The sequence below is a fragment of the Sarcophilus harrisii genome, chromosome 1, assembly GCF_902635505.1.
Source record: "Sarcophilus harrisii chromosome 1, mSarHar1.11, whole genome shotgun sequence".
In the NCBI taxonomy this organism is placed as follows: Eukaryota; Metazoa; Chordata; class Mammalia; order Dasyuromorphia; family Dasyuridae; genus Sarcophilus; species Sarcophilus harrisii.
In genome coordinates, this window is record NC_045426.1 from 705,196,425 (window position 1) to 705,211,576 (window position 15,152).

The following is a 15,152-nucleotide window of genomic DNA, read 5'->3' on the forward strand; positions in this document are numbered from 1 at the left end:
AGAATGTTTAGTTTGTTACTTTAATGGGCCAGGGTGGAAGAGTGGGTAATTGATTGACTCAGCTGATTTCTCCCCACCCCATACACAAACACAGACCTTTACAAAGGGAAACATTTATAATGAGCCGGGACAGAAGAGATTAGACAAGATAAAGAGAGAAAATAGACAGTCTCATTTTATAAAATTCAAAGACTTCTGCAAGAATATCAACATAATGCAGGTTTTCAAAAGGCTAACATTTGAGGAAAAACTTATGCATTAAATGTCTCGGATAAAAAAATCTAAAGTTCACAAGCCATCTCTCAATTGATAAATAGTGAAAGGATACAAATAGACAATTTTCAGATGAAGAAATTAAAGCCATTTCTAGTCATATGAAAAAATGCTCTCAATCACTACTGATTAGAGAAATTCAAATTAAGACAACTCTGAGGTACCACTACACACCTCGCTGATTGGCTAAAGTGATAGGAAAAGATAGTGAAAAATGTTGGAGAGACACTAATGCATTATTGGTGGAGTTGTAAATGGATGCAACCATTCTGGAAAGCAATTTGGAACTATTCCCCAAAAGGCTTTAAAATTGTGCATCCCCTTTGATCCAACAATTTCTCTACTGGTTCTGTCCAGAACAAAGGGGAAAGGACCCACATGTGTAAAAGTATTTGTGACAAACCTTTTTGTAGTGGCAAGAAACTGGAAACTGAGTGGATGCCCATCAGTTGGGGAATGGCTGAATAAGTGATGGGATATAAATGCTGTGGAATATTATTGTTCTATAAGAAACAATCAGGATGATGATTTCAAAAAGGCCTGGGGAGCCTGGCATGACCAGATGCTAAGTGAAGTGAGCAGAACCAGAAGGACATTGTACACGGCAACAACAAGATTATGTGATGATCAACTGTAATGAACTTGAGTCTTTTCAAGAATGAGATGATTCAAAGCAATTCCAATAGACTTGTGATGCAAATTGCCATCTGCATCCAAAGAGAGAACTATGGGGACTGAATGTGGATCAAAGCACACTATTTTCACCTTTTTTGTTGTTGTTTGCTTTTTTTTTCCTCATATTTTTCTTTTTTGATCTGATTTTTCTTGTGTACCATGACAAATATGGAAATGTGTTTAGAAGAACTGCAAGTGTTTATACTATATCATATTGCTTGCTGTCTAGAGAAGGGAGGGGAAAGAGAAAGGAAAATTTGGAACACAAGGTTTTGCAAAGGAGAATGTTGAAAACTATTTTTGTATGTATTTGGATAAATAAAAAGCTATTATTAATAAAAAGAAATCATGAAACACTTTAAAAAATCTAAAAGTCACATCAAAATCACAAGCATATATTAAGCACCTACTACATGCTATGCATTGTGCTGGATGCTGGTGACACAAAGACAAAAATAGATAGTTCCTGCCCATAAGAGACTTACAGTTTCTCAAGAGCAGATGATATGCCCATTCAGAAATACCTAGTCAATCAATAAGCATTTATGAAGCACTTGCTGGTTGCCAGGAACAACCCTAATCACAAAGGGGACAAGGAAAGGCAAAAACAGAGTTCCAGCTCTCAGAAAGCTCCCATCCTCATGCAGCAGGCAACACACAAACCACAAAGTTCCTATAGCTCACAGAGTGTAAGTGGAAGAGGAAAGGAGCTGGCAGGGGAAAAAGCCAGGGAGGACTTCCAGGAAAAGGGGGAATTTGAGCTGAGTCCTGATGGAAGTCAGGGAAGGGGGGAAGGAGCTATTCCAGACAGGTACCGGTGCCGGCAAACACGAGCAGGTGGGAGGCAGCAGGTGTGCTTGTGCAAGAATGTCTGTTGTGCACATGTGTGCATGTGGGTGGTGTGAGATTGTGTGTGGAAGCATGTGAGCTTGGGGGATTGTGGGGGGTTGTGTGGATGGCCCGGGGAGCCCTGGAGCACAGTAAGCATAAGGAGCCTGGGGAGGGGAAAGCTTTCAAGTGATAAAGAGCTTGAAATGAGAAAGGGTTTTCTCTCTGATCTTGGAGGTCACTGATATGGTCAGCCCTGGACTGGACAGAGAGGATGATCATGATTATCTGTCCTTGGGGGAGCTACAAGAAAAGCAGGCCCAGGAGTGAGACTTGCTGTTGGACATTGAACAAAGACACAGCAAACAAAAGGGAGCAGGAGCAAGCAGCAGAATCGGAGAGCAATGTCATCAAGCCTGGAGGGAAGGAGACAAAAGCAGCCCACATGGCAAAGGCTACAGAAAGGTAAGAAGGATGAGATGAGGCCACGGGCAAGGGAGAGAGATGGTGCTCTGGAGAGAGCAGTTGGATGATGGAGTGAGACTGCAGAGGCTTGAGCAGGCAGTGAGAGAACGGGCACAGAGCTCCTCAGAGCTTTCTCAAGGAAGTGGGCCCAGAAGGGAAGGAGAAATATCCATGGTGGCCAAAGGGATGGCTGGATCCAGCAAGGATTCCTGATGGCTAAGGAAGCTCTGAGCATGGCTATGGGCGAACAGGACACTGGGAGCCCCTGAAGGAGAGAGGGAGAAGGGACAGGACGCTGGGAGCCCCTGAAGGAGAGGGAGAGGATATACCAGCACAGGGCATGGGATCAAAGGCCCAGGCAGGATGGCCAGCTAAGGCAAGGAGGACCATTTGCCTGAAGAAAACAGCCAAGGAAGGTGTGTGAATGACATGAAGAGAAGGGGGAAAGGGGGCACTCAGTAAACAGTGTCCTGTATCATAATGAAGTAGGAAACAAGGCAACTTCTGAGAGCTGGGGGAGTGGAGAAGGGGAGCCTTGGAGACTTCAGGAGGAATAGAAAGTTTGGAAGGGGCGCCTGGTGAGTGAGATAATGACCCGATCAGAGGAGGAGGAGAACCCACCGGGCTACCCTGAGACGCCCCAGCATGAATCTGCAGCGACCCCATGGGCTGCTTGAGGGCTTTCTGCACTCAGGAGCCCCACAACCAGGCAGACAACAGGAAAAATCCAAGCCGAGCTTGGCGAGGCAGAGAATAGTATCCCACTATGTAAAGAATGACAAAAGGGAAGTCTTCTGAGAAAAAGAATTCTCACATAACGGGATACAGAGCGAGGAAGGTCAAGACGGGACAAAATGATGAAAAGAGCATAAAGACAAAAATAAACAGCCACAAAACTCAGTTTGGGAGGAACTCTAAGAGCTTTATCCCACTTGATCCGCACAATGACTTTGTGAGGCAAGTGCCATTGTTATCCCTGCTACAGACCATCTAATCCAATCACTTCTTATAGATGTGAAAACTGAGGCCCAAGAGACAAAGGGAGTTGGCCCAGATCACTTGACTGCTGAGTAGCAAAACTAGGATTTGGACTCAGGTCCCCGGGGTCCAGAGGCAACGCGTTCCGTATTTTCCCCCATGGCCAGAGCTTCTCCCATTCCTTTCTCCAGTGTCCTCTTCTTACTGAAGAAATGTCTTTTCCCCCAACACATTTTTAAAGCAAAACTTACCTTTAGCAAAGAAGTGTGAGCTTCAATAGCTATTTCTTAATACGTGCTAATGAATCACTTTTTGCCAAATGAAACTTCTTAATTCTAAACTGGCAAACATCATTTTCCAACGGTATTAAATGACAAAGTACTAATTAGAAGGCCCCCATCTGAAATCACAGCTCCTATTAATTGGAAGTTACTCGACTAATGACTAATAAGTCGCATTACTTATTATACCAAAGGAAATGTCAAAATTGATTTATGCATATATTATCCTCTAATAAACAGGACCTGCAATCAAGGTGTTCTGTAAGATGACCACATAAAGAAGATAATAATACAGTGCTTGTTAGATTGTTTTTTAACCACAGATTGGACCAGAAAAATTTGGTGTAAACTATCATGGCTATGAGAATGAAAGATTTTATTTATTTTGTGTTCTCCAAGGAATGTCAAACCAGGTAGAGATTTCTGGCAAGGAAGGAAGAAGACTCGAATGGAAGTAGCATGAGACTAAGTCAGAAGATGTGTGTTCGAGTTCTGGCCCCACCATTGTTAGCCATGTGACCTTGGACAAGTTTCTGAGCCACAGGTTCCTTTTATCTAAGATTCCTTCCCTCTTAGGGGCTCAAATGAGATAAGGCACATAAATGATAACTGTATCCAAGAGATTAACCATGAAGACAGAGTAAGAGGAGTCTATTCCACAAATTGGGGGCTGATCTGGAAATCCAAGACAAAATCGCAGTCATTTTTCCAATGGGATAGGGAGACAGCAGGGATGGAGGCCAGGCAGAGAACTGAATAAAAAGGGCCTGCAGCTCTGCATTAAAGCAAGAAAAGACCCAGGGGTCTAAATCTGCTCAGAGATGAGGAAACTTGGCCAATCCTAGCCCAGACCTGGTCAGACTAAGAAGGCAACCTCACTTTGGGAGGGCAGACCAGGGCAAGAAGCAGGACCAGAGGGGGGAGGAATTGTGGAGCTCTGAGTGATCCAGGCCACGGCCCAGTCTCAAGCCTGGCATAAAACTGGAGCAGGGAGCTCAGCCCTACAGGAAGCCTGCAGTTCTGCTTATTTTAACCTGCAGAGCTTGCTAGCTAGCTGTCAGTGACTGAATCAACAGCAATCCACTGGAGCTTCAAGCAGGGGCAATCCCAAAACTGTGCTGTTCCAACACAAACCCAGGTCAGGAGTTTGCTGAAAGCAAGAAGCAGCATCCAAAATCTGCCCCGCATCCGACTACTCTGGACGCACTGAAAAACTGAGCTGTCCCTGATAACTATGAATAATAGACTCCTCAACACCAGAGAAAGCAATAGCAGGACCCAAGAAAAAATAAGACAGCATGACCGATTCCCTCAAGAAACATATAGAATATTAGTAAGAAACAAAATTCAAAGTCAGAAAGTGAGGCTGGAAGAACGAGCAAACAAACAAACAAACAAGGCTCCCACTATAAAGAGAAGGCCAGGAAATAAGCCAGAATTAAAAACTGACTCCAAAATGTCTATAAGCAAAATCACAAAGCAAAACACAGCCTGGTCACAAGTTCAGTTAGAGTTCCTAGGAGAAACAAAGCAAGAGTTCTGTTTTGGGGTCGTTTGCTTTTTTTTTTAACTTGAAAATTACTTTGTAAAATAAACAAAAATCTTAAAGGAAAGAAGTGGAGAGTAAATGAGAGCTATGAATGAAATAATGTGAAAGAGAATGAACAATTTGGCATAAAGGGTATTAATCATTACACAAGCAACTGATTACTTGAAAATTAGGGTGAATAAACTAGAAGTTAATGACTCCATGAAACAAGAAGACATACTAAAAGAAACTCAAAAGAGTGGGAGAAAAATAGAAGGAAATGTAATGTATCTGACCTGGTAAATAGGTAAAGGAGAGATTGTTTAAAAATACTAAACTATCTAGAAGGCATGAGGAAAAAATTAGAGCTTCGACAATTTATTTCAAGAAGTCATATAAGAAAACTTCTAAGATCATTTAAAAACAGAGCACAAAACAAAAATAGAAAAAAAAAACCCACCAGTTACTTCTAAAAAACAGAAAAGCCACATTGAACTAATAGCTAAAAATAACTGCTGGGATTGGGGAGGAGAGGGTTGTGGTAAGAGGAATAAAATGAATGCTTAACTAATTTGAGTTCTAAAAAAAGAAAGAAAATCACATTACTAATATCCAAAGTCAAAGAGGTAAATTCACAACAAATGAAGAAATAAAGGAAATTATTGGAAACTCTTTTGTTCTAAGCACGTGTCAAAAAACTGGGATTTTTGGGATTTGGGATTACAATCCCAATGAAATGGATGAATATTTACAAAAATGCAGAATGTCCAAATTAACAGAATAATAAAGAAGATTTCAATAACCCAATCTCAGAAAAAAGAAATTGAACAAGCCATATTTGAGTGCCTCTGTAAAAAAAAAAAATGCCAGGATTATATGAATTTACAAGGGAATGTTATCAAGCATTTTAAATTATTAATTTTGTTGCTTAAATGTTTTAAAATTTAAGTTGTTTAATATTAAATTTGTTTTAAAATTATTATTAAATATTAAAGTTGTTTTTTAAAAATGAACAGAGAATGAGTCCAAATTCCTTCAGTGATATAAATATAATCTTGATATCTAAACCAAGGAAAGCCAAAATGGAGAGGAAGAAAAATAAAGATAAATGATGAATATTGATGCAAAGTTTTTAAAAATAAAATATTAACAGGAGATTATAGAAAACATAAAAAATATTATATAGCAGGAACAGGTGGAGATTATATCAGGAATACAGTGTTGGTTCAATATTAGGAAAACTATAAACATGATGAACAATATTAATAATAAGAACAACAAATGATTTTATCAGTAGATAAAGGGAAAATTTTCAGAAAGATACAAACTCATCCTGTTTAAAAACAGCAACAGCAACAGCAACAACTAGAAAATATTAAGAATAATGGATATTTCCTTAATGTAACAAGCAATGGCCAAGAGTCAGTGTATGTGGATGAGGATAAAATTGTCCCCAGAGAGAGCTAAGGGAGCTGGGGAGTGTGCCGGCCTTGGAATTGGGCCTTAGACACAGGCTGTGGGGCCAAGGCACTTCACCCTATTTGCCTCAGTTTCCTCATCTGTAAAATGACCTGAAGAAGGAAATGGAAACGATTCCAGGAGCTTTCAAAGAAAACTCCAAATGGGTCACAGAATGTTGAACAAAACAGTCCCCACAGAGGAAGCTTGTGCCCCTGACTCAGGATCTTACAGACCATGGCTGCCGATCCCAAGAGCCCAGCAACATTTCTTGGCTTTTGCCAGCCCCTAATCCTTTCCTGGAGCGTGAGAGCGCCCACTGTTCTGTCGGCTGTTCACCTAGTCCTTTTACACGTCGGTAACCGTTGGCACAGAGTCTGCCCTTCACGTCCTCCTCTCCATAACGAGGAGACTGGACCCCCCTGAGCTCCAAGTCTTCTCGAGCTCACACCTTCCTCCCTCATTTCGACGCCCCTGGCCCCGCTCCCCCAGACCACAGGCCTGCCTCCTCCAGGAGCTCTCCCGAGTCCCTCTGGGATAAGACACAAACTCTTCCGTTGGGCGACTAGAATCCTGGGCCGAGGCTCCCACCGGCCTCCCCAGGCCACCCTCCTGCCCAAAGGCCTTTCCGCCATTCCCTCCTCCCAGTTCCACGCCCTGGGCTTGTCTCCCATCTGGAGCGCAGGCTCTCTCCAAGGGCCTCCTAGAACCTCCAGTTTTCTCCTCACTTTCTAGCAGGCCCTTTGGGACTCCTCCCTAGCAATATAACAAGTACAAAATATAACAATAATAAAACAACAACAATTCTCTGCTTTAGCCTGGTTCAGTGTGATTGATCTGATCCTATAAGATGTTCTGGGTCAGAACTTGAAACAAGGCACTAAGTGGAACTGAGGAGACAATGGTTAAATCTAGTTTAGCATTGATTTAATCCTACCACAAATAACGGTTTCCTAGTGATGTAATGATTGATGTACACTCAGTGTGGGGCATATAAGGCAGAAGCTCTTGGAGTCCGGAGGAGAACTAAGGAGGACCAAGAAGAGGTGGCAGGCTGTCCTGTGGAGAACACTAAAACCAAGCTCCGGAAGGCCTCCGGAAAACTAGCCGAGCCCCAAGTGAAGGAGATAGGACTTGGAAGGAGACAATAAAGGATTTGGACCTTAACCCCTGCTGAACTTGTGATTACTAAACTGAAAGGAAGGCTGCTCCCAGAAGCCCCCCAAGAAACCTGCTCCCAGAGAACATTACATTTTGGAGAAGAATATTACACCTGGGCTTGGGCGGGAGATCGTACACACTTACACTTCTGTCATTCTGTGATTCTGGATGAAGTCCCTCCCAACTCAAGTATGGCCACAATTCGACTTCAATAGAGAAAAACCAGGAAAACTTTTTCAGGTAACAACTGCACCATGAAAACGACTCTCTATGTGGCCTATAAGAGCCCTCGCTTAATTGATTTCTACAGTGAATCTGTTAAACTACTGTGTACCAATTAATTAGGGAAACTTGTATGCAATGCCTGATTAAAATGTTCATGTTCATTTTACAGTAAAGCAAAAACATAATTCTTCCAAAATTAATCTTGAAAATATTTTACACACCACAAAGACTCGGTCCTTAAAAAAAAACCTCATTTAACAAATCTCACTATCTCTTTCATTAACCAAATTCGCAAATATTATTTTGCTCATTTCACTGAGAACAACGTACAACAAATAAAGCAGCACCTAGTATTTTCTCTAAGCAACAACTAAATAGGTTTAAAATTGTCATTTGATTACCTAATTAACTCTGATCAAGATTGGGTAAAGCGGAGTAAATTGAACTTGTAATTCATCTCTGGTCATTTGTGTACTGCTTAAAATTCAAATTTAATAATTCATTTTGCATAGGTCAAATCAAATGTAAATTTCATGGTGAGATTCATACTCCAATTCTGCCATAAAACTGAATCCGAGAAGCACGTCACATTTACATAATGAATTGTCGATCAATCTGGAGGTGGATCATGAAGACAATCTAGAAAATGAAAGTTAACGATGACAGGAGAGGAAGTGAGAATGAAGGATAAAATTGCTATCAAGTATGTTAGGGAAATTATTACACACTCGAATTCTAAACTAACGCTTTTATTATACCCAAGGGAGGAAATTCCACACACCTTTTAATTCCCTGCAATCTGTGCTACTAAGTTGCCAAGACCTTCTTGAAGAAAAGTAAAGTATGTAGAAATAATTGGCTCGAGGACACCATGGACTTTATGGGGGCACAGAATTTGAAAAAAAAGAAAGAAGGAAAAGCTTAAGATAATTGTAGAAAGGTCACCCCATTAACACATTAATTACCAAAAGGGGATTAAATGCTCCAAATGTACTATCCATCAAGGATCCCCATAAAGGGGGGATGTGGGAGAACATGGAAGAGCTGAAGACAATGCTGATGGTAAAAGTCAAAAAGGTTCTTTGCCCATTTGATCAATTACTAATATATATATATATATATATATATATATATATATATATATATTTTATAGAGTACAAGTCTTTACTGTGGGATTCCAAGAACGGTGCAATAGACAACATCCATTGGAGCCTTTTTGGATTATACTTAACTCCTGTCTAATTTTTTAAAAATCCACTGGGTTGTGATTTGGATGATCAGTTTGGGAGTTTTCTTTCTTTTCCCTTTCTCACTTGGTGGTAATAAACTTGGAAAGGTGATGGGGAATAATCTTTCATTTAACAGTATCATCAGTATTATCACTATTATCATTATTAATTATTAATAAATATTTAGATTTATAGAATACTTGACATTTACAAAATGCTTAACATTTCTCATTTGAAGGACAACCCCCTCCCCCCCCCCTTCAGAGGAGGGCAGGGAATGTGCTATTAGTCCCATTTCTTTTAAAGGAAATTGAACATAAAACAAGAGACTGAAGTTGTCACGTGATGCCCTTCTGAAATCTCCTGAGAATCAGGGAAGACCCTACATTTGTATGGCCATCGCCACCTGGTTAACAGTATGATTCCAGCAGGACCTTTGAAAACGTCTTGGGGAGAAAGGGTCTGGGCCACGATTTTACAGGGATGGGGAATATCCTCTAGCGGGTGGGAGAGCTCTCCTACAGTCTCGGTACAAAGTTGTCAAAGGCACCGAGGACTCCAGATTTGCCCAGAGTCACATAATTATTGGACCAACAGTCCAAGCCAGCCGGCATCCTTGGCCACATGACATCAGTGGGCAGAGGCAGTGAGTTCTCACCAACCACGAATCTCCATGGGTTCTGTGGTCCCTGGCTGACTGCTCCAGGGTGAGGTCTCACCAAAGAGCTTGGTAATTGGGGGCAGGAGAATCACAGCCTGTGAGATCTACAGGAGCTTCAGCTCAGCTGGTCCAGTTTTCCCGTTTGTGAGGAAGTTAGGGAATGGGATAGCATCTGTGTCTGATGGCTGAAGAAATGAGAAAAGTAATTCAATTGTGCTTCAAAACATCTGTAATGCAATTTACAGATTTAATGCAATACACATATATTAAACACCTACTGTATGCAGTAATGATAACTACCATTTATATAGTATAAGGTGTGCTAAACATTCTCTTATATGATTTTCACAATAACTTAGGGTGGTAGATACTGTTCTGGCCATCTTATGGGTGAGAAAACTGAAGCTTGTGGAAGTTAAATGTTTTGCCCACAGTCACAGAACTAGTAAATATCTAAGATGGGATTGGATCTCAGATCCTCCCAACAATCAATCGACAAACTTTCCTTCAGCAACTACTATGGGAGCATAGGAAGACAAAAACAGAATAATCTCTGTCCCTAAGAAACTTAGACTTACTTGATGAAACATTACCTCCTCTATTAGGCATTTAAATCCCCCCCAAGCAGACCCTTTTCCCCCTTTCCATTCTCATGCTCTCACATAGCGGCCCATCTCCCAACTCTGTGCCTTTTCAGAGGCTGTTCCAGATGCCAGGCAGACTGTCCCTGGCTTTCTTTGTGGCTCATTCCCCACCTACTGCAGGAGACCTTTTCCAGGGCCTTCCTCTGGGAAATTCCCTCCCCCTCCATTCTGTATACCTAATGATTTACCTACTATCTCTCCGATCAGAATGGAAGCTTCCCAAGACCAGCAATTATTTTTTTCTTTTCTTTGATGAATGGCCCATCTCTCCCATCTCTGATCCTGGGGGCAGAAGGCCTCCAAGTCAAGATCTCAAGGCCACATGGGGCTGAAAGGGGGCAAGCAGGAGGAAAGGGGCAGGGCCAACAGTGAGGATGGGTGTCAAGTGGGCACAGAGAGCCGAGATTGAAGAGACAGAACAGGGCTGGCATCGAGGTCCTTCTCAAGCATGCTCTAAGCCGGCTCCGGCTGCTCAGTGACCAGGAAAAAGATGCTTCTTCATCTCTGGAGGCAAAGAGTTGGCTGGCAGCAAGCAGCTGGGCCTGTGCCATCTGCAAAGTGCCCGGCACCTTTGGCATCATGTGGCCTGCCCATGGCAGCAGGCGATGGTAAGCTTTGTGTCCATCCTGGCCAGCCCTCGCCAGGCCCCTGTGCCCGTGCTGGCTCTTGACCAGCTCTTCACAGGCCGGCCTTTCTTTCTGACGATCAGAGCAATCTCTGCCTTGCTCCCGTGGGCCATCTCTGTTCTCCCCCCGATCGAGTGGAGCCGTGCTCCCAGCTGCCTTAGAAAGGCTCCTCGGCCTGGACGTCTTCAGTGTTCTCGTTTGTCCGGCGAGGGTGGTTGGATTTGATCATTTCTAGGCTCCTCTAACACTAGGAGCCCTAACGTCCTCTCACAGTCTAGCATCCCCAGAATATGCTTTTAATCTTACACTTGGGGTAGAAAAATTCATCTTTTCCTTCCCCGTAACGATATTGGAGGGAGAGTTTTCCTATTCCACTGGCTTCAAAAAAGAACCCTGTTACATCTTTGGGAGCCAGGACGGAGCCATCAAACTGAGTATTTCTTTTAAGTGTAAGAATAGCAAGAGAAATGATTGAACTTTTGCTCACCAGAGCTTGGTTTTAATACCTCACTGCAATAAGACACAAAAAATAACTTGAGCCAGCTGGTCTCAATATCACAGGAACTGAAATTAAAAAGAAAAACTCCAAGCGGCCACAAACATTTGGAATCACAAAAGAAAACATCTTACAAGGGCCAATAAAATGCTAGTTAACAGAACTTCCAAACCTAGACTCAAAAAAACCTCACACGGAGGAGGGAAAAAAGGAACTGCCTCCCAAATACTAATAATCACCTCCTAAAAATACTCACCCAGTGTGTGGGACTGGGGCATTCCAAAGCAGTGAGGCACCGGCTCCTCCCCCCACCTCCTCAGCTGCCCACCCCGTGGGGCCCCGAGGTGCTCCCGGGCCCTTGGCTGGGCTTCTCAGCGTGGGCAGGGCCCAAGCTCGGGGCTGTGGCGATGGTTGTGGGGCACGGTGACATCACTCGTTCTAGTGCTTATTTTTAAGAGCGGACGTCATCGCCAAGCCAGGGATGCAGCAAAAAGCCTCCTGTCCCTGGAGCTGAATCTCGCTTTCTGGGAACGGGGAAAACTTCAGAGCTCGAAAGGCCACTTCTGGTATAAAAACAACAAACCCAAGCATGGCACGAGTCATCACTTGCCTGTCCCTCTACCTTAGGACTGAGCTCTCCTCTCGGAGAAGATGTTTGAGTCTCCTTCTCTGTCTCTCCTTCCCTCCTGTGTGGGTGGGGGGTGGGGAGGGTGTAAGTAAAGATTCTGTTGGGAAATTTTTATTTGCTTTTATTGTATTTGGCAGCTTTAATGAAGTTTTTGGTTAAGTCCCTTTGTGTTTCCATCCATGCGTTCTGAACTATCTGGGAGAAGGAGCAAACTGGGAGGATGCTAAAGCCAGCTAAGAGAGCTGATTGTTAAATTGTGAGCATTTTTATTTCATAAATCAGCAAATACTACAAGTGAGTGCTTGATTTATTATCTTGTTGATTGTCTACACTTAATAAAGCGGTGAAGAAAATGTTAATAATGGAAATAACATGTAACGATCCATTACAGGTACTTATTTTCTTGGGCAGCTGGTTGTGAAATATTTACCAGCCTACCCTGAATGACATGTCCCTGGCACAGGCTGCCAGACTGACCAGGTTTCACAGGCACACGGCCATGCGGTAACACAACGACCCCATAGACTTTCAGTGGGGGTCAGTCTAATCCCTCTCCTCTCCCGCACTTTCCTTCAGTCTCCTAAACGCTGAGCCGGCTCTGACATCGACGTAGACATCCCTGGAAAGTGGGCCGACAAGGTAACGAAACTTCTCCATGGCATTCAACGCTTCCCCACTTGCCGTAGCTGACGGGAGCACTTAGGGATGGTGGGTGCCGGCTGAGGGAGGACCTGCGCTCTCTTGGGCTTCACCGTTGGGCCAAAATGATCACACGCCAAGGAGAACTGCTCCAGCTCCAGATTGTCTGCCAACACGCGCCCCATGTTAGTCCGGGCTGACCGCCTCTTCAGGCCGAAGAAGTGCTCATCAGGGCAGGGGCTGCCTGTGACACCATGATCACCCGTCAACATGGCTGAAACACGTGCTCCCGTCCGTTACCCACACTAGGCAACGCTGAAGCCTGGGAGCCAACTCTCCGGAGGAAGACTTCATGTATGGCAGAGAGAGAGGCAGAAAGGCTTCCTCAAACATCTGGCCTTGGAGCAGTTCCCAGCCAGCCCCCTCCTGGCCCATGCCCTCTTGGGGAGTCCTGGTAGCTCAGGAGGACAAGCCAGGGGTGACCTGCCCATCTCTCAGTCTCTCCCCATTTCTTCTTCCCTGACCTCTGGGGAGTTTGTGTCCTGAGAAGAGGAGGAGCCCGGGGGTCTTGCCAGCAGTCCACTGCTGGCCATGGGTGCCCGCGGAGCTGGGATGGGGCCGAGCAGCAGCTGGGATCAGGAAGCTACCATGGGAATGCCAAGGGCTGGGGACGTTTTGGGCAACCACTCCCCAGAGGCAGAGGGGGCACATTGGCAGCCATAGGTCAGTGGCCTGGCCCTCTCAGCAGGCCGTCTAAAGGCCTCCACAGAGGGAAGAGCCTGGAGTCTCCTCTGTCACATAGGCTCTCCACACGTCTGTCTGATCACCCATGTTCTTTCCACTGAAGTCCTTGCTCCTCAAGATCTTGGTGAGTTTGAGAAGAAAACAAGTTTTCTGTTTCTGACCTTCTAAACCTTCCAAGTAAATCCTCTTCCAAAAGCTGAAGCAGAGTAACTAGCAGGTTAGGAATGGAGGAGAGTGCCTCAATGGAGGCTTATCAGGAAACCTTGTCCCCTGGGACCCGCCAGAACCCTCCCAGTGAGAGAAGCTGCCCGCGTGCTTGCAAATGGTGCAAAGGTGTTGGGGAAGTAACCCCAAGGTCCCATTAGGTGTAAAGCGCAGTTATTTTGGACCATCTGAAAATGGACAGTAATTTGAGCCCGGTTTGTCTCTCCCAGGAGCCCTGGTGGGATGCCCACCAATAATACAAGATATTCTGAAGAGGGAGAGAGAACTGGGGGGGGGGCAGAGATAAGGGATGGCCGGTGACATCCAAATTGAGTCTTGAAGAAAAAAGGCAGCTTCTGAGAGGCTGAGATAAGGCACGGAATTCCCCTAGGTTTGCAGAATTCCAGCATCTTAGTTTAAAGGATGCCGTGTCATTAATCCCAACTGCCTGTTTATAATGGGGGCGCTTGATGGCTAATTCCAGGAAAGACCTTTGCTGCAGTGAGATGAAATCTGGTCTCCTCACGTTCACCTGCTACAGCCTTTCCAATATTTACAGACCGTGATCAGCCACCCTCCCTGTGCCTTCTAGTTAAAAATCCTAATATCTTTAACTGATTCCATAGCAAGGGTGATAATGCAGATGTCATCCATGCAACCTAAAATTTCTGGCTTGATCATAAAACACCCAAATAAAACCAAAGTAAAGAGAAGTGAGGAGGCAGCTTGGAGTATCGGATAAGAGAACTGGGTTGGGAATCCGTGGCGAGAAGGCTGGGCTTGTAGTAAGGAAGACCCGAGTTCAAATCCTGTTTCTGCCATTTACTAGCTCTGTGCCCCTGGGCATGACACTTACAATCTCTCTAAAGTTCAGATGACTCCTCCGTACTTAATTCTCTGTTGGAATACTCAATGCCTAGCACAGTGCCTGGTAGACAGTAGGCATAGCATAAATGCTTACTGATTGATTGATGCAGAAAAACAAACGAGCTACATTGGCGGACGGAAGCAATCTGCATTGGTGAAGGAAGGCTCCCCACTGGATCTCTCCATGCTGAGGAAATCCCAGACTCTTCAGTGTCCATGTCTATCTACAATAATGTTATTATACCAATTATCTGTGAAAGAAAAAAACCAAAAAAGCTGGTGAAGCAGCGCAAATTGCTCGTCAGCCTCGGGCCAGAAGCAGGAAGCATCCTACTATTGGGGCCGAGTCTGCGTTTTGGGACCAGGCCTTTCCACCTTTCCCTGCTGCTCTGTCGGGGACGAGGTGAGCCCACAAAGCTGCGGCTGGGACCAGTGTCTGACCTTATAGACCAACTCTCCCCAATTGATGGCCTTTGGTCCTGGCTCTGGGCTCAAGTGAATGCCAATAAAGCAAAAGGTCAAATTCTTCAAACATGGCAACT

The 15,152-nt window shown here is 44.2% G+C and overlaps 1 protein-coding gene across 1 annotated transcript in view; it reads right to left on the minus strand.

The window, feature by feature from the left end:
• TTC28 (tetratricopeptide repeat domain 28) overlaps positions 1-15,152 on the minus strand; it is a 509,780-nt gene that overhangs the window by 237,210 nt on the left and 257,418 nt on the right. The window lies entirely within an intron of this gene.